We start from the raw sequence: 21,118 nt of genomic DNA on the forward strand, positions 1-21,118 counted from the left end.
AATAAAGATTGCAGGAACATGATAGTTAGGAAATAGAATTTAAAAAGCAGAAAAATTCACTTAAAAAAAACAAAGGCTACAAGTTCACTACCTTTTTAAACGTACAAAACTATAGAAATTCCCCTGTTATAGTTGAAGTTATCTCAAGTAACTATAACTCATGCCCTAAGGTAACTATAACTCGCACCCTCGCCATGAACTACTAATTATCCCACAAATTACAGCACTCATGACATCTTTGATAACATCATTGATAATATCAATGTAATATTTTCAGTGAACGTTTTGATGAAAAAAACTGTGCATGGATTTTGAAGTAAACACAACAACAAAGCCAGCAAGAATTATCATCTACTGGTTCTACTCTGGATGTCAGTGCAGAATTGGATGTGTATACATGGAGATCATCCTCTGTCTTTCTAAGAGGGGCCTCAGCTACGAAAAGCAAAAATAGGAAATTTCTCCAAGCAGCAAACAAAGAGGGAAAGGCACAGGAAGAGGTGGAAAAAGAGGATGATGCCAACCACGAGGGGTAGGAGGAATAAGTGGAAAAGGGTGATTCCCCAACCCATTTAGATACTGAACTTATTCAAGGAGGACAAATTAGTGGTTAATCTATCCAATAGAGCACTGACTCCTGATAAAGGGTCAGTACTGAAATTAGGTTTTTCTTTTTGTCCTATTACAGACTTTGACTACACTAGTACTAGAATTGATTTATTCATAAGGAATCTGAAGTTGCAGAAACTATTTAAAATTAATATCAATATAAAACCTATGAGATCACAAGTTGCACAGGTTCCCAGTATGGCTAATTTTAAGTAACAGGATGTGGATTCTATTCTTTTGTTACTTTACTTGGAAAGTAATGACACTAGTCAATCTACCAATGACACATGAGCCTTGCATAACTTAAGTTTTGTGGTGGATACCACGCAATACGGCGGTTTGAAACCTAAATCCAAATTTAACAATACTGCAGCATTTGACAACATAGAGGCTTTTCATATTGCCACAACATATGAACTGATGAAAATTCAACAGGAGAGGGATACATATATCCTAGACAATTTAACAAAAGCACAAAGACAGGTATTACATAATCTGACCAATGATTCATCAGTTGTTATAAAACTGTCTGATAAAGGAGGAAACATAGTGGTGATGGATCTAACAAGCTAAAGAGCCCAATGTCAATTGAATGACAAACATTGTTATGAGCTCACAACATGGGACACATATCAGAAATCGATGCATGTCTGTAATAGAATTTTAGGAAAATGGTATCAGAGAGAACTGTTGGAATTTGACAAAAATATGTTTTTGCAAGTGGAGCATCCAATAATACCATGTCTATATTTACTTCCAAAAATCCACAACAACCCCATATCCCCTCTTGTTTCCTCTAAAGGGGGATTTTTATAAAATGCGGCCACATTCCCCGAGCATTTCTTATCACCCCATTTTATAGGATTGAGATCACACTGTCTGGATAATACTGATTTCCTACGGAGGATACATGATATTACATGGAAGGACACTGTTAGAAATGGGGTCTTTGGTTGGCAGTCAGGTTACTCGCTGTCCAAGCAAGAACTCTCACTCTACTCAGGATAAAGGAGAATCACCCTCAGTTAATCCCCGCTCACCCCCTTGGTAGCTTGGCACGAGCAGGCAGGATTAACTGCAGAAGCAATGTATAAAGTATTTGTACCAACACACACAGTAACTCAGTGAAAACACTACAAAATGACACAGGTTTAGAAGAATAGGTAATATTTATCTAAGCAAAACAAGACCAAAATGTCAAAAATCTGACATAAACAAGTAAAGTTGTGAATTTGTAAAGATTAAGCACAAAAATAGTGCTTAGAAATACAAAGTTCTTTGATAAGGTGCTAACACGGCATTGTGACGGAGTCGTTCCCAACAATCAGACCCCCAGGTATAAAACCTTATTAAAATGTGAGAGCAAGCGGGTGCGCAAAGTCAGGAATCACGGTGTCGCTGGTTCCGAGGTGGCGTCGGTTCCGATGCTGCGGGGCGAAGGAGCAGAAGCATTACAAAGAGGCATTGGGTCTTGGGTGTGGAGCGGTGAAAGTGAGGCGGCGTCGGGTTGAAGCATTGAATCTGCGCACTTCAGGGCGGAATAAGTCCTGACGTGGTGCACCAACCTCCACAAAGTTGCGGACTTTGGCGGGACTGCAGCGGTGTCAGGCCTGCAAGGGCCTTTGTCCCCTTTCACAGGCAGAAGCAGCAACTTCAGGATAGCCCAACAAGCACAGTCACAGGCAGGGGCAGCACTTATCCTCAGCTCTTCAGCACTTCTCCTTGGCAGAAGTTCCTCTTGATTCCGGAAATGCTCTAAAGTCTGGGGTTTTGGGTGCTCTTCATATACCCCTTTCTGCCTTTGAAGTAGGCCTACTTCAATGCAAAGTCTCTGTTGTTTGTAAGATCCTGCCTTGCCCAGGCCAGACCACTCCTCCCCTCCCGCCTAGCACAGATGGCTCATCAGGATATGCAGGCTACACACCAGCTCCATTTGTGTCACTGTCTATAGAGAGGTGCAAGCAGCCCAACTGTCAAACTGACCCAGACAGGGAATTCAAAAACAGGCAGAGTCACAGAATGGTTTAAGCAAGACAATGCCTACTTTCTAAAAGTGGCATTTTCAAACACAGTCTGAAAACCCAACTTCACTAAAAGATGATTTTTTAAATTGTGAATTCAGAGACCCCAAACTTCACATGTCCATCTGCTCCCAAAGGGAAGCTGTGCTTTAATAATATTAAAAGGCAGCCCCCATATTAACCTATGGGAAGATAGGCCTTGCAACAGAGAAAACCGAATTTGGCAGCACTTCACTGTCAGGACATTTAAAACATATAAATACATGTCCCACCTTTAACATACAGTGCACCCTGCCCATGGGGCTACATAGGGCCTACTTTAGGGGGGTCTTCCATGTATAAAAAGAAAGTTTAGGCCTGAAAGTGGATGCACTTGCCAAGTCGAATTGGCAGTTTAAAACTTCACACACAGACATTGCAGTGGCAGGTCTGAGCCATGTTTATAGGGCTACTAATGTGGGTGGCACAACCAGTGCTGCAGGCCCACTAGTAGCATTTGATTTACATGCCCTGGGCACCTCTACTGTACTGTACTAGGCGCTTAGTCGTAAATCAAATATGCCAATCAATGAAAGTCATATACACATCAATTTCATAAAGGACTTTAGCACTGGATAGCACTGGTAAAGTGCCCAGAGGAACAAAAGCAGCAAAAACAGAGCCCAGCACACATCAACAATCTGGGAAATGGAGGCAGAAAGTTAGGGGAGACCACGCCAGGGATGCCAAGCTTAATAGACACATACTCAATGATTACATTAGATGTCTGTTTCCTATGGCCGTGTATTGAACAAAAGAGGGGAGTAGAGGTGAGACGTATGTATTTTTTCCACAGTTGCCCTATTATTCTTTTTGAGTATACTATGATACGTAAACAAATTATGCTATGTTGTCCAGAGAATAATATTTTTGTATTTGAAGAGACTATGGCCCTCATCATGACATTGTCAGTAAATCCTGCTTACCTCCACACTGACGGCAGTCAACATACCGCCACTGTGGCGCATATCTGTTCGCAATATTATGACACACACACACCAAACTGACAGAATACAGCCACATACACAAATCCTGCAGCCCAAAGGTCAGTTGTAAACTGTTGGTACCAACACCCACACTGTTAGGCCAACAAAATAACACCCATCATATTATGACCCACAAATCACCACAGCGGATATTCAACAGTGGTAAACCATTGGCGGTACACACCGCCACGCTCTGAATGGACACCCAAATACAAAACAACCCAACATTGGCCAATAAAAAAAACACACACCTGACACCCTTACACACACCACACACACCTACTCACAGCACTATAAAACACACCCTCACAACCCCTTCTGAATACTAAACACTGCCACCAGACAGACATCAAGACCACTGCAACAAATACACACACACCCATACATCCCTCACACACTCCACTACGCACACCTAATCACACAGGGCAAAAGCAATGGTAGAGGGGAAGATAGGGATGTACAATATGTCACAGGCATGAAGCATAATACATCACCTACATCCCCACAGGTGCTCCAGCCAGTGTCAGCAGAGAGGAGGCGCCACAACTATCCAGTCCCCCAACAGAAGATGCCCCCAGTGATGACAGTAACTCTGGACTTCAGGAAATGGACCAACAACCTGGCCCATCAGGGACCACTGGTCAGCCGGTCACCCCAGCCCACTCACAGTCCCCATCAGTTGCCAACACCACAGTACCCACCCAGCATCACCACACCTCTGTCCCCGGACACGTCAATCAGCAGTGTGCCCACCTGTACAGGGACCCCAGTCCACACCTCGTGCCCAAGACAATCAGGGACCTGGGGTCAGTGGCAATGGGCAACAGGGACACTGGGAGGGCCGCCATCACCAGAGAGAGGACAGGCCCAGGAAACTGAGGCCCTCATTCTGACCTTGGCGGGCGGCGGAGGCCGCCCGCCAAAGTCCCGCCGTCAGGTTACCGTTCCGCGGTCGAAAGACCGCGGCGGTGATTCTGACATTCCCGCTGGGCTGGCGGGCGGCCGCCTTCAGGCCGCCCGCCAGCCCAGCGGGAAAGAGGCTTCCACGATGAAGCCGGCTCGGAATCGAGCCGGCGGAGTGAAAGCTGTGCGACGGGTGCAGTTGCACCCGTCGCGTATTTCACTGTCTGCGCAGCAGACAGTGAAATACTTGTAGGGGCCCTCTTACGGGGGCCCCTGCAGTGCCCATGCCAGTGGCATGGGCACTGCAGGGGCCCCCAGGGGCCCCGCGACCCCCCCTACCGCCATCCGGTTCCCGGCGGTCGGACCGCCGGGATCTGGATGGCGGTAGGGGGGGTCGGAATCCCCTCGGCGGCGCAGCAAGCTGCGCCGCCTTGGAGGATTCAATGGAGCGGCGGGACACTGGCGGGAGACCGCCAGTGTTGCCGGTCCGACCGCGGCTTTACCGCCACGGTCGGAATCCCCATTGGAGCACCGCCGGCCTGTCGGCGGTGCTCCCGCGGTCCTCCGCCCTGGCGGTCAAAGACCGCCAGGGTCAGAATGACCGCCTGACTCTCCAGGAGGCACTCACTTATGTCCTTGGGGCCTACCAACAACGATGGACATGATGGGCCAAATCCCGAACAACATGGAGGAGAACAAGCAGCTGCATGAGGAACACCATCAGGGTGGACTTGACGGCCTCAACACCACCATGATCTCTGTGGCAGGGGTGCTGGCAGACATGGCCAACATCATGAGGGAATGGACTGTACAGCAGTGGGCCGCTACCACTAGCCAGTCTATTGACCAGCCCACCACATCCCCTGCAGCTAGTGGACAGGAGGTCCTGCCACAGGACCCACAGGCCACCAGCACTCCTCCCCTGCAGTAGGTGAACCACCCCGCAAACGCTCCCCTGCGAACCAGACAGAAGCCAGAGACACTTGCCAAGACCAAGACCACCGCCAGGAAATTAAACTCTCCTGATTGACACCCTTGTGTCCCACCCTTTCACCTTGTCTACTTTGAACTGCCTTTGCTCCCCTTCCTATGGCCCCTTAGATACTGGACCCGTGCTACAAACAGACGGCAACAATACCCTGGACTTTCCTCCACCATCACCCCATTCTATTACACTTTTCAGTCATTTTTTACACTATAATAAACACCCTTGAACACAATTTGAGTGACACTGTTTTAAGTTTTGAAAATGTGCATTGTGGGAACAGTACAAATGATCTAAACACTCTGATAGCATACATATTATGACCTGTAACTATCTGTAGTGATCACATCAGGACATTGTTGTCATATCACCAACACCTGGAAAATGAGAAGCCAGGTGATGGATGCAAAGGAAGTGAATGCCATCATGCTACAGCCACACAGAAAACATCAATAATCAGAGTAATGGTCAGTTCCACTGTCTCACCTGTGTGTCACTGGAAGTATTGACATATAACTGTTCTGTTGTCCTCATCCTCCTCCTCTGCCGCCTCATCCTCACTGCCCTCATGGTCCACTGCTACCACAGGGTCATCTCCAGTCCCCTCCTTCTGCAGAAAAGGAACATGTTGTCTGAGGGCCAGGTTGTGCAACTGGCAGACCTTTGTGGGTGAGTAGCACAAGGATCCACCTGGCAGATGGATGCACCTGAACCTGGCCTTCAGGAGGCTGAAGGTCTCGATTATTCTTCTGGTTCGCCCATGTGCCTCATTATGATGGTCCTCAGCCCGTATCCTGGCATTCCTCACAGGGGTCAGGAGCCACAATAGGTTTGGGTAGTCAGAGTCACCTGCAAGTATTGAGGGACAACCTTTAGCCTTACACAATCATATGGGGATAACATCTGAAGGCATACACTGACATGCAGTGGGTGGGGGCTCTGGCTCAATATTAGCCACACCCTGTGCCTCTGTAGTTGGGTCATCACATTTGGGATGCTGCTATTCCTCAGGACGAAAGCGTCATGCACCGACCCAGGATATTTGGCAGTGCTGTGGGAGATGTACTGGTCCGCCAGGCACACCATTTACACATTCAGTGAGTGGAAACTCTTCCGATTCCTAAACACCTGTTCCTTCTGGCGGGGGGGACAAACGCTATATATGTACCGTCAATCGCCTCAATTTTATTGAGGATATGCCCCATAGCATATAGTCCTGCCTTCACAGTGGCCAAATCTTCCACCTGGGGAAAGGCAATTTAGCTGCACATGTGTTTCACCAGGGCAGACAAAACCCTTGCCAGCACGATTGAAAACATTGGCTGTGACATTCCAAGTGGCAAGCCCACTGTCACTTGGAAAGAACCAGTTGCCAGGAAATGGAGCACTGATAGCCATTTATCTGCAGCAGTAGGTATCTAAGGGACACAAGAGTGAGTAGGTCTTCACAATTTGAACAATGGAACCACCACCTCAGTGTGCATAGTGCATTTATGTGATGGGACAGTGGAAATGGCAAGGTATGTGCAAATCTAGGAAGTGACACAGTCAAGGTTATTCTGATTGTTGTCCACTACCATGAAATGGCGACCGCCTGTCCTGTATGTAGGGACAGGTGGAAGTGAGGTGACTCCGCTGACGTTGGGCGTCATGGCGGAAGGTGGTCTTGCACCGCCGTGCAATTCCTCATTGGATAATCTGCAGCTCTATGGAGTACAGTGGCCAATGGGGATCTGCGCAGGCGGTGGCCGTGTACACTGCAACGGGCGTGACCATCATTTTCTATCTGATTCCTCACTTGTTTCCTAACCTTCAACAGAAGAACACCTACACTGCGTGTGCTGCTGTGACCTGTGTCTGGAACCTACCATGGCCCGTGTGACCGGTGAAAGGACCCCTGCCTTCTCTGCGGAGGAGCTTTAGAGATTGGTGAATGGGGTCCTACCCCAGTATGGGCTGCTGTATGGGCCTCCAGACCAACAGGTGAGTACAACTTGTGCACGATGCACGTGGGAAGGATGCATGGAGATGTGTATGCAAGCATTGTGTCATCGGGGGACGATGTCATGTGGTGGTGTACATGTATGCGCAGGGTGATGTGCGTGCCAATGGTGATAGAAACAGGATTGGTGGGCCATATGTGTGACAGGCTGGATTGTTTGTGTAATGGTGTCCTCCCATCTGTATCGCCTCTGCAGGCGAGCACCTGCAAAGAAGGGATTGTGGCGTGCCATCGCCAAGGACGGGGGTCTATGACAGGCGGACCACCCACTGTCTGAATTGGTGGGAGTACCTGACATGCTAGGCACGGAAGACTGCAGAGGCTCAGCTGGGGAGGGCCTCCCAATGAGGAAGGGGTGCCTGTGAGAACCTGACCACCCTGATGGTCCGCATACTGGCGGTGGCCTACCCAGAGCTGGATGGGCGCTTGAGGGTATAACAGCAGCCACAAGGGGGTGAGTACAGTGGTCGTTACAGCAATATTTTGTAGGTGGCATGGGATTGGGGTGGTAGGTGTCAGTTAGTGGGTGCCCCTTAATGCCAGGCCAGACATTGCAGTGTGATCCAGCTCAAGGGTAATGGTTGAAAGGGAAAGGAAGGTGACGTAGCTAGGTAGCTTTCCATGTCAGACAGGGCTTAGTGGGTCCCAGGAGGGGTGCAGTTGGTGGTGGTTGGCCCTCATCTTGCTGTGGCATATAGCCAATCGTTTGGCAGTGCAATGCAAAGTGCTAAATCCTGATCCCTGTGTGTGACAATACTGTGTATGCCTTCTTTGGTGTTGGTGAAGTAATTGATCTAGTGCTCCCTTTCTCTCTCCTCCCCCTTTTTGTTCTGTAATCCTGTCCATGAGTGCATTAGCATCATCTGGCGGAGGAGGAGGGGCACTGGCAACAGAGGGAGCTGCATCCCACAGGACCCAGGAGGCAGACTCTACTGACGCCGAGGGAACCAGTGCGACATTGGGCGAGGGGAGTACCACGGCGGAGACAGGAGGTGACAGCGCTGACTCAGATACCTCCTCTGATGGAAGCTCCCTGATGGTGGTGGACACCTCTGTGACCACCCCAGCTGAAGGTACAGCCGCCAACCCCTGTACCAGCCCCCCTCCCAGTAGCGCCTCAGTGAGTTGCCCATGCCCGCTCACCCAGGAGGCTGGCAGGCACCTCAGGCCCTGCCCTAGTGAGCCCTGCTTCCCTGAGTTAGGAGGCTATTGACCTCCTGGGATCCATCTCTGTAGGGCAGTCAACCATTGTGAATGCCATCCAGGGTCTGGCATCCCAGATGCAGCAATGCAATGCATTCCTGGAGGGCATCCACAGTGGATTGGTGGCCCAACAGTGATCGACTTAGGCTCTGGCCTCCTCTCTGATGGCAGCCATTGTCCCTGTTTCTACTGTCACCCCTCCAACTACCACTTCCCAGTCCCACTCTCCTCAACCCCAACCCATCTCATGCACTCATACAGATGAGAATGCACACAAGACAACACACAAGAGTAGCACAGTCAAACACAGGCCCCACATATACTAATCTGGATTAGATTTATAAATGACTTATTCTTGGGATGGCAGCACTGACCTGGCCTCTGAATTAATCCATCTATTAGAAGAAATGAGCTAAATCTTGTGTTCATGCATAAGATGAGTAACACCTACAGTGAATATTTAAATATTCCTACTCGGGTGGAAGACAATAAACTTGTCACATCCCTACACAGGAAATAGTGTATTGCATGCCAGAAGTTATCATGCAAATCTGCTTAAGTGGAGTATCCCCTATGGGGAGCTCCTCAGGACTTGTGGCAATTGTGTGATGATAGGGATTTCAGACAAGAACTGAAACAATATTGTGACAAACAGCTAGGATACCCTCAGAAAGTATTGACACAAGTGCAAAATAAGATAAAAGAAACAAAATGTGAGGAAGTCCTCTGTGAAGAAAAGAACAGCAACAAACAATCAACAACAAACATTCCAAAGCCAATATAACAAGATTTAAGAGGAACCCACCAACTGACACTCACCACCCAGATCCCATGCCACCTGCAAATTATTGTTGTAACGGCCACTGTACTCACTCCCTCGTGGCTGCTTTGATGCCCTCAAGCACCCATCCAGCTCTGGGTAGGCCACCGCCACTATGCGGACCATCAGAGTGGTCAGGTTCTGACAGGCACCCCTTCCTCGTTGGGAGGCCATCCCCAGCTATACCACATGTAACAAAAGATTGTATAAGGTAAGGGACATTATGAAACAGCACTGGAATATATAGACTGCAGACCCTATAATTGGAACCAATGTTGGAGATTCCGCTTATTACTTCAGAAAGCCCAGGTACATCAGGGACATGCTAGAACATAGCCAATTAAATATAAAGAATAGAACATCCACCTGGTTGGACTCCTCATCTGGTTTCCCCAAATGTGGTTCATGTAAAGCATGCAAGCCCAGCACCTATCAGTATAGACTGCCCACAAAGAAGTTCAAAAAGATTTCTAAATTCATTACATGTACATCAGTGCTGGAAAGTGGATTGTTAGTCAGGGCAGGTAAGTAACTACACTTAGTAATAGGCCATAATCTCACATTAGGTCCAGTCAAGTTCACAATAAATTAATCCTTGCTCAAACTTTGATAGCTTGGCCCATGAGCAGTTAGGCATACCTTAGAAGACAAGTGTGTAAAGCACTTAATATCAACAAAACCGTGATTACGTAAAATACAACACACAATAAAAATCCAACATCAATTCATAAAAATAGGACATATTTTTATCTTTAATATGTCACCTAAATGGCAAACGTCCAATGTAGGGAACCAGAGATATACATTTTTCAGGATTAAATGTAAAAATGTAAAATTTGCCTAACTGTTTAGGCAAATGTAAAATGCCTAAAAGCAAACAGCTCCCACTGCAGACATCTGGTCGCGCTTGACCAGGGCAAAGTCAAAGTTTGTGGTGAACCGCAAAGGAGCCCAAGTCGGATACACTAAGTGGAAGGCCTCGGTCAAAATTTTACCTCCAGACATAGGGCCTCATTTACAAGAATCGGACACAGTAACCCTGATGCATCAGATTTCTTGAGCTGCTCTGCGATACCATAGCAATGCCATGTATGCGCTGTGTTTACAATACAGAGCAACATGGAGCACATTTTCACAGATTCATCAGAAATTCTGATGCATCTTTTGGCGCTAAACTCATGCATTCCTGGACTTGTGTAAAAAAAAAAGACGCTACTCCAGCAATGCGAGGAGGCCCCATTAGAGAAAAGCCCTATGTTAATTTCAAGGCTGCTCTGAGCAGACCGTAAAATTCTTATGCAGTGAATTTGCAGAATGACGCAATGAAATGTAATAAATTTCACTGCGTCAATTGTTAGTAGCCTTTCCTGTAGGAATCCCTACCCTGCATGCATTATACCTGATGCAGGTATAATGTGACATAAGAGTTTACAAACTGACACTTTCGGCCCAATGTGTCAGTTTGAAAATCTGGACCAGTACAGAGCACTGCTAGCACCACGTCTCCGTCAAAATAAAATGAGGCAACAATGGCTCAAAGGCCTTGTAAATGAGGACCTCAGTCTTGTTTTGGGATCTATTTCTTCGTCAAGCAAGCCTCATTTTCAGGCCGGCTTATAATGTAACAACAGCAGCTTGACTCAGCATGAGCTCCTGGTCAACTCCTGGAAGTCTCGTTGATGGGGAAAAGCTCTGTAGCTGTAGCTGGATGAATCTGAAATTCAGGCCGGATTGCGGTTCGATGACACCGGCTTGATTCTTGTCAATGGGTGGGTCACCTTATGGAGCATTTTTACAAAGTTGCTTCAAACCTTTCCAAACTTCTGGATTTTCTTCCAGAAATTCTTTTTGGTGTATTTCCACAACCTTGGTCCAAGAGTCCAGAAGCTCTGAGTTGCTGCATGTGAGTTGGGACTACAATTCCAAGAATGCACCTGGTCTGAATCCTCAAAAGGCCGCTAGATGCTGGTCAGCTGGGCTCTTCTTGTAGGACTTGATGTAGGAAACTCAGGTTTGCTCCTTTCTACCACTTTTTTACAGGAAATACACTCTTGGATCTTTAAAAGCAAGGCAAAGTCCTTTTAGTGATGAAGCTCAGAGTGTGCACCAGGTTCAGTCCTTGTGGGTGCAGTCCTTCAGGTGCAGACCAGGGGTTCAGCAGGGTAGTCCTTCTTCTTCTGATCTTCCAGCAGGGATCAAATGTGCTGGGCAGCTCTTCCATATGTATCCTGGCTCCTGGGTTGGCAAGCAGAGGGTCACCTGCAGAATGACCCAGGTTGCAACCCTCTGGGGTGTCCACTTTCTGTGAAGTGTGGCAAAAATCAATCCCATAAAGCAACATTCTTTCTAACACATCCGTCTCAACCCCTCCTGTAATCTAGTTACTGGGGCTCCCATCTGACTGAAGAAGCAGTAAATGGGGGAGGTCTGGTGTCTGTCTCAAGTGGCTTTCCCTCCTTTGAAAACCAGTTTGGCTACCCTACCCCCTTACTGCTCTCCTATTTGCTCCAAGAGTTCTCCTTCCACCAGATGGTTCCGAGACCGCTTCACACTTCTTTAAAATAGCTTAGCTCAGACTGCCAGAGGTTGACCCCTCAGGAAAGGGCACTAAAGGGCTGATTTTGGTAACTTTCAGAAAGAGTGCTGAAACACTTCTCCTGTTATAGTTATAATGAATCTAACATTCGCTAGTTGATAGATTTATTCTTACTATTAAATTGATATCAAACATGTGGAAATGAGACTTTCTTATTTTAAAATAAAGCCCCCCCAATGTTAGCCTACTTAGCTAGTGCACTACACTGGGGGAAATGAATTTGGCAGTTTATCCCTCACCAGGGCTGAAAAAAAATTTTTATAATGTCCCTGATTATAGTTACACTGCACCCAACCACTGGGGCACCTAGGGTAGACCTTAGGGTGTCATTTGTACAAATAAGGTTTTTTAAGTCTTCAGAAGTACTTTGAATTCCAAAGTCGAATTTGAGCGTTAATGTCAATTTAAAAGCAGCTAGCAAGGCAGGCCTGCCTTAAAATGGCATCAGGCACTTCAGCAGGGTGCTAAACCAACACGGCCTGCCATATGCTAGGGACTTACAGGTAGGTTATTAGAGCCATTTATAATTGTATCTAATTTGAAGACCATTTAAATCAGAGTACAGGTCCTCTCCCTGGTTAGCAGAGGCCAGGGCAAAATCAGAGTTTGTTTGGCTCCTGAAATCAAGCTTCTGGGCTCTTCATGACTGCAAATGGACCCGCTCACACCAGAACCCATGTCGCTCTCACGAAGAATCAGTGTGAGCCGTTCCAAGTTCGTCTCTTCTCGAAGCAAGCAAAGCCGCTCAAGACTGCGAGGCTCCCGTCCACCCATCCGTGATGCCCTGGCCATCTCTTCTTGCCCGTGGTCCACTGCCAGTGACAATCTCCATGCTCTCAGCTAACTTCTTCCACAAACAGGACTCTTATCTCATCTTTGAGAAGGTAAAACTTCAGCTGGACTTGTCTGGGAGTGCATCCGATCCCCGCACTTTTGCAGTCGGCATGAACTTTTGGATTTCACCCAGTCTAGCAAAACAAGATAGCTCCAATTGTTGCTTTGTGCTTTTAAGCACTAAATGGCATTTTAATCAATCTTTAACAATTCGCATCTCGACTTCTACTCATTGGATTTTTGTCATTTTGGTCTTGTTTTACTCCTAACATTAATCTCTATTCTCTAACAGGTGTGGTGTCCTTTTGTGTGGTTTTTCATTTTGTTACTGTTTGAAGTGTTGTACTAATACTTAACACTTTGGTGGTCATTTAGACATTGGTTGTAAAAGCCGCCCACCTCCGCGGGGCTGGCCGCCAAAACACCGTCACCGCAGCTACCATCCGTCTGCTAGACTATGAGAACTGCTGGACTTCTGCCACAAGAAGGGTGGGAAGGGAAGCATCCCGAATATTGAGTCCTGGACAACTAAGTCGTGGAACACGAAAGCGAAACAACGCTTTTGTTTTCCATGACTTCCTTGTTCAGGGCCTTAACCACGCATGTGCTGAACCACATACATGCGTGGTTAAGGCACAGAAGAAGGGAGTTGACGCGATCAAGGAGGAGGTAAGTTGGGCTGGGACTGGGGCTGTTTTTTTGGGGGTGGGGTGGGGGGCTCGGGGTGATTAAGATTTAGGGGTGGGGAGGGGGGTCAGGGTTTAGGTTTTAGGTGTGGGGTGGGGGGTTGGGGTGCTTTAGGTTTTAGGGGTGGGGTGGGGAAGTCAGGGTATTTTTAGTTTTTGGAGGTGGGGTGGGGGGCTCGGGTGATTAAGGTTTAGGGGCAGGGGAGGGGGTCAGGGTTTAGGTTTTAGGGGTGGGGTGGAGGGTTGTGGTTCTTTAGGTTTTAGGGGAGGGGGGTTGGGGTTGCAGTAATTTTGGGGGTTGGAGTGGTTGTGGGGGTGGGGGGTCTCGTTAATTTTTAGAGGTGGGGGCCGGGGGACGCATGCTTGAACCATGCATGGCGTTCACTAATGCCTTTACCAGGAATGCCTTTACAATGAAAAATTGTGGTTAAGGCATTAGTGGTAAAGGCATTAGTGGTAACAATGAGGTCGTTGTTCCGACCTCGTTCAGGCATGGGTGGTTCAAGCACTCGTTGTTCCGACATATAACTGGGCGGGAATCCAGCAGTGATCAGACTGGTGGACAATGATAAGCTGGCACTGCTACCACCAGCACCCCCACACTAGTTGAACGCTGCCAGCTGTATCATGACCTGTGATACGGCCTGGCGGGGTTCAGCTGAAGGGCGGTGCTGGTGTAGCAGCACTCCTTCCCGTTCCCTGCCGGATGACCTCTCCGGAGCAGGTAAGGTGATCATCTGACAGGGGTGGGGGTGGGAGGGTGGGGGGTTGTGTTGTGTGTGTGTGTGTGTGTGTGTGTGTATGTCTGGAAGAATGCACGTATGAATGCGTGTATGCCAGTGTGTGTTTGAATGCATTTATGGATGAGTGTAAGTTAATGGGTGTATCTGTGCTGCATGTCTGTGTACGAGTACATGGGTGGGGGCTGTGTAGATTAATTTGAGGGGGTGGGGGCTTAGTGTGTGTATGGAGGGTGTGGGGGTGTATCAGAATGTCAGGGGTGGGGGGTTAGTGTGTGTATGGGTGTTGGTGGGGGGCTGAGTTTGGATGGAGTGGTGTGGGGTGACAGGTGAATGTTGGGGGGTGGGGGAGCCGCCTGCCGGTGACAGGAAAGGAATTACCTATGTAGGGCCTACCGCCATTATTTTCGTGCCAATGCCAAGGAAAACATGGTGGTATTCTGGATCAGAATGCCAAGGGCGGTACTCTGTCAGCCGCCGGGCTGGGGTTTCACATCCCTGGCCCGGCGGCTCATACCACCATGGCGGTATGAATGGTAAATTGGCGGGTTGGCTGCAGTCAACATGCCAATCTCATGATGTGGTGGTAGGTACTGCCAGCATGTTGGCGCTACTACCGCCACATTAACCCCGGGATGGCCATTGTCTCTTAAATGAAGCCTGACTGCTCTGTGCCACACTACCAGAGGGTAAACACAGGTTAATTTATGGTGTGTATCCGACTTACCCTGACTAGGATTGTGGTTCCTGCTTAGACTGGGTACATATCTCTGACAGCCACAAACCTAATTTCTAATCCAGTTCATTAGATTTTATGATATTTATGCTGATTTGTGACTTAAGTTTATTTTTACCTTTTACAAAGACTTGAATTTTAGTCAGTTCAGGCCAGCCCTCACCTATTAACAAATGTAACAATCTGAACAAATGTGGTTTTATACTGCTTGCTTTTTAACTGGGCCTTTAACAAGTGAGCATGCTTTTAACAGACGATATAGCCCCTTTTACATCAGGCTATAAAGCTATTAGAACATTCCCCCACTGGAGGGCAGAATGTTTTAATAAACAAAACAAAGGCCTGTTACTGTGAGACAAACATTGGAATGTTGGAGCTCTGGACCTTTACCAGCCATTAGAAGCTCGGTGGTCTTCAATGGACCTCCCATTATTCTAATGTTCTAATTGTTCTTTTATGGTTTGCTTCTAACCAAAATAAAGACATAATGATGATGATGAATGGCACAGCTGATAGCCTTTTTTTAATAACATCTGTTGGCATCACCAATGCTTGTTTAATATGGAGGGCTGGCTGGAGGGCAGGGGGTTTGTAGGGGTTGCAGAGACTGAGAAAGTGACACAATGCTCCTGGGGCAGTGGAGTGAAAGAGGAAGAGAGTACCTTGGGACAAAGAGAAGGCGCAACGGGCGGGCAAACAAGTATATGTCCTTAGGCCCGTATTTATACTTTTTGACGCTAAACTGCGCTAACGCAGTTTAGCGTCAAAAATGTTTGCGCCGGCTAACGCCATTCTGAAGCGCCATGCGGGCGCCGTATTTATTGAATGGCGTTAGCCGGCGCAAGCAGACCGGCGCTGCCTGGTGTGCGTGGAAAAAAAACACGTACACCAGGCAGCGCCGGCGTAGGGAAAAATGGCGTTAGGGCGTCTTAAAAATGGTGCAAGTCAGGTTGACGCTAAAAAATCGCCTCCACCCGATTTGCGCCATTTTTAACGACGCCCAGATGCCATTTACATGACTCCTGTCTTAGTAAAGACAGGAGTCATGCCCCCTTGCCCAATGGCCATGCCCAGGGGACTTCTGTCCCCTGGGCATGGTCATTGGGCATTGTGGCATGTAGGGGGGCACAAATCAGGCCCCCCTATTCCCAAAAAAATTATAAAAAATAAATAAATTATACTTACCTGAACTTACCTGAATGTCCCTGGGATGGGTCCCTCCATCCTTGGGTGTCCTCCTGGGGTGGGCAAGGGTGGCAGGGGGGGTCCCTGGGGGCATGGGAGGGCAGCTGTGGGCTCATTTTGAGCCCATGGGTCCCTTAACGCCTGGCCTGACCCAGGCGTTAAAAAGCGGCGCAAATGCGGTTTTTTTTGACCCGCCCACTCCCGGGTGTGATTTTTGCCCGGGAGTATAAATACGACGCATTTGCGGCGCAGTCATTTTTTTGGACGGGAACGCCTACCTTGCATCTCATTAACGCAAGGAAGGCGTTCACGCAAAAAATTACGCTCTTTACTCCTACTTTGGCGCTAGACGCATCTAACGCCAAAGTATAAATATGGCGTTAGTTTTGCGCCGAATTTGCGTCGAAAAAAACGACGCAAATTTGGCGCAAACGGAGTATAAATATGCCCCTTAATATTTAGTCCCATTTATTTGAAAGCGTAACTCAGTCCTTTCCTTAAAAAACAAACACAGGCACTAGAATTCAATTTATTTCAACCAACAGTGGCCTTGTTCCAGGGCAGTCCATGATGTCCTGCGTGTGGGAAAGGGACATTTTGCAGAGGGATCAGGTTTTGCTATTACTATTCAGCGTCCTTTACGCAGTCTTAATATGTGTTTTTTCAAGTAACGGAAGAGAAAAGAGGTAAGCGTCATGGCAAGGTTTAGCACGGATACACCACAACCTTCTGCTCAGATTTTCTGGTGAAAGAAGTAATCCTAATTATTGGAAACTCAGAGTGAGTAATTAAAGTACTGAACACCATGCATGGAAAAGCAAGGTTATGGAATGAGTGAGACAATTTAACCAGACAAACCAAGTGACCCAAAATCTGTGGATTTGCTTTTGCAGGCAGACTGTTCCCAGCGCGAGAGAACCTATCATTTCTGACGCTACTGGGCTCCGTATCAATCTAAACAATACCATAACACAATTATTGAAGCAGAGCAAGACGTAGATCCTATTATCGTTATATTTGCACCCTTTAGATAAGATTGGTAGCTCCCACTTTTTTTTAAATATAGTTTTTACAACAACAAAAAATGTGCCTACGGTTGTGCATGGATATTTGATGATCACAGATCACAGGAGACTAATTGCTATCTGGAACTATTTATGCAGAGGGGTCCTTCAGGACAACTGAAATAAACCTGACCATGTGCTTAAATGTATACTTGCATGTTTTAACTCACTGGAGTCAATATAGTAGATTATGCTGTAAGGACATATGTTCATGGGACACGATGACACGTTGACATTTAGATTCAGGGGCTTTGCTGCTTACAGGAGCCCTAATTGTGTGATGCTGAGCCTCTTCACTACACATATCTGTGAGGCCAGCAAAGCCATGCTTATAATGCTATTCATAGTGCTTATGAAAGCTTAGGAACCTTGACATTTTGTAAATAGCTGAAATAAGAGGCACACAAGAGTCTTGTTATTGCAAGTAAGCCATTACTGCGCGTTAAATAAAATACATCTTTTTTCAGAAGCTATTAAATATATGTGTGTATACACGTAGAACAATGACAAGCGATGAAGTGTGAGGAATGTGCAAAGGTTTATTAAACAGAACGCTATTGCAACACTAGTCGGATGCGTGCTGTTCTGAGTAGTGTGTGGCAAGTGAAATAGTGTTTGTGCTGAATGTATTTGCTACTCAGCCATACGCGCTAGATGTGGACGTGCCGGGGGTGATGTGGCACACCCATATATCTTTGATGGAGTTAACATGGAGAACTAACAATTAGATGCATTTACTTACTATACTCGAAGTGTTCAAATACAAACTCTCTTATAGCTGAAAACAATTGGACAGAGTCTTGTCATAGCATGGAGAGCTGTGTTTATATTCCTTTTGTGACTGCATTCTTATCAATCAATCAATCAGGCCTTGTAAAGCATGGAAAATCACCTGTGAGGGTCTTGAGATGCTTGAGTTTATAGCTGCTTTGTGGTGCCCTATTCAGTCAAATTATGAGGTGGTCCTCAGGTGTAGGGGACGGTTGTTCCACGCCTTGGATGGTAGTTGAAAGAAGGAGCATCCTCTGCTGTTGCTTTGGTGGATCCAGGGTTTGGCTGTGAGGATCAGGGAGGCGGATCGCAGGTGTCTAGTCAGTTGGTGGTCGAAGGATGAGTCTTGCAGCTCAGTTTTGTATTGTCTGTAGTCATTTTAGGAGGCCTGTGGTGATTCCTACATAGAGTGGGTTCCTGTAGTCAAGCCAGGTAGTGATGAGGGCCTGCATGACTGTTCTTCTGGTGTTGACTCGGAGCCACCTGAAGATCTGCATTTACCTGTTTCTTCATAGACAGGTTGCTGTCCAAGATAATTCCAAGGTTGTGGACGTGGTCTGATGGGGTAAGGGGTGGGCCAAGTTCAGCAGGCCACCATGTGTTGTTCCACAGCGAGGTGTTGTTGCCAAAGTTGAGGACTTCCATCTTGTCTGTGTTCTGCTTAAGACAGTTGTCCTTCATACAGTTGGCAATGTTCATCATACAATGGTGTAAGTTGGCTCTGGTGGTGCAGGGGTCTTCTGACAGCAAGCGGATGAGCTGGGTGTGGTTGGTGTAGGAGATGCTGTTGAGTCTGAGCGATCTGACTGTGTTGGCCAGGGAGGTCATATACATGTTGAAGAGGGTGGGGCTGAGGGATGATCCTTCGGGTCACCACAAATTGTCTTCTTGGGTTCCAATGTGAACAGTGGGAGACCAATTCTCTGGGTTCTTCTGCTGAAGTATGAGGCAATCCATTTTAAATTGTCTCCCTGGATTCCAATGAAGGGACGTCTGTTGATCAAAATTCAGTGGGAGATGGTGTTGAAGGCGGCTGATGGGTCCAGAAGGACGAGGGCTGCCCATTTGCTGCTGTCCAGGAGGGCTGTGATGTCATCGGTGGCCGCGATCAAGGCTGTCTCAGTGCTGTGGTTGGCTCGGAATCTGGATTGAGAGAGGTCCAGGAGTTTGTTGTGTTCCAGGTGTTTGCTGAGTTGCTGGTTGATTGCTTTTCGAGAACCTTCTCTGGGAAGGGGAACAATGGAGATGGGCTGGAAGTTCTGAGGCTCTGCTGGGTCTGCAGATAGTTTCTTCGGGAGGGGCCTTACTTCAATGTGATTCCAGTCCTCTAGAAGGAGGATGAGGTGATAGAGGAATTCAGAACATTCTTGAGTTTGTTGCCAATTATCTTTTCCCCAAGGTAGAAAATGTTGTGGGGACAGGGGTCTGTGTGTGCTCCTGAGTGTACGTAGCTGAAGATGGTGATTGTGGCTTGTAAGGTGAGAGGGTCCCAGTGGTTAAGCAGGTGTACTGGATTTGTATCCATGGTTGTGAGCAGGTTGATACTGCTGTCAGCAGAGGGTTGGGGTTTGAAGGTTTCATAGATGGCTGAAATCTTGTGGTGGAAGTAGTCCAGCAGGGTGTTATACAGTTCTTGGGAGTGGGTTGAGTCATGTTATTCTCAGTGGCTCTGGGGTTGGCGAACTCCTTCACAATTGTGAAGAGTACCTTGCTGCAGTTTGTGCTGAGTTCTATGCAGTCTGCCAGGGCATTCTTCTTCGTTTCTTTCAGGCGGTGGTGCTACTGGTTGAGAGTTGTTTTTGAAGGTGCTGTTGTCTCCTATCATTTTGCTGGTGTGCCACTTTTTTTCCAATTGGCTGAAGTTGCCTTTGGTGGATTTCAACTCTGCAGTGAACTAGCTGGCTCTCTTGGCAGGTTCTTCAGGTTAGACTGGCTTGGCAGGGGGTGATTGTTTTGGTGCATTTTGTGATCTACTGAGAGAAGTTCTTTGCAGCCTATGCTGGGTTGGATGTTGTGTCTGGGCGTTGAGTGTATTGTTCAACTGGTCTTCTGATATTTTTTTCAAGTTTCTGTGCATGGAGCTGGGGGCATGGTGCCAGTGATGGTAGGTTTGGAGATGGTGAAGTGGACACTGTAGTGGTTCATCCACGTGAGCTGTGAGACATGTTTGCACTTGACTCTGCTGCTGGACATGAATATGGGATTGAGCGCATGTTGTGCAATGTGGGTGGGGTCAGTGACAAGTTTCTTGAGGCCAATGTTACTCATGCTTTCCAGGAGATCGGTTGTGTTAGTATTGCTGGGGTCGTCGAGGTGGAAGTTAGGCTACCCTAGGAAGCTGTTGTGCTTGGAGTCAATGGTAATCAGGTGATGAGGTCTGGGATGTTGCTGCAGAAGCAGGGGCGTGATGAAGGTGGCCTGTATGCAAGGGTGCCTCTAATGGTGTGTTATCTTGTGGCCTCCGGCCGTGGTGGTGGCAATGTCTGGTGCGGAGGTGGGGTTCAGCCAGGTCTGTGTAAGGAAGATGATGGCCAGAATGAGGGATGAGATCGTGTTCCAGATCTCTATGATGTGTTTACCAAGTGATCATAAGTTGAGCAGAATGCACTGGATTTGTGCCACAGTACTTTAGGTCAGTGTGGCGGACGCAGTTGTGTTTGCGGTATCTTTGACATTGTTGTGTGCTTCTCTGTTGCTGGTGAATGGGCAGTGCTGGCAGAAGAATGGTCCTCTGGTGGTGCATGGGGATGAGTGACAGCAGTGGTTGTTGATGATGTGACTGCTGTCTAGGACTCTGAGGTCTGTGGCAGTATGGGGTGGAAGAAACAGGGTTTCTGGCACTGGGTGCAGTCCAGGCATGGGCAGAGGTTGCCTTTAGTTTGCCAGCAGCACATCCGCTTTGCGTGTCTGCTGTGTGCCTGCGCTCTGGCCTCCATTA

Source organism: Pleurodeles waltl, chromosome 2_2, assembly GCF_031143425.1.
Source record: "Pleurodeles waltl isolate 20211129_DDA chromosome 2_2, aPleWal1.hap1.20221129, whole genome shotgun sequence".
Lineage (NCBI taxonomy): Eukaryota > Metazoa > Chordata > Amphibia > Caudata > Salamandridae > Pleurodeles > Pleurodeles waltl.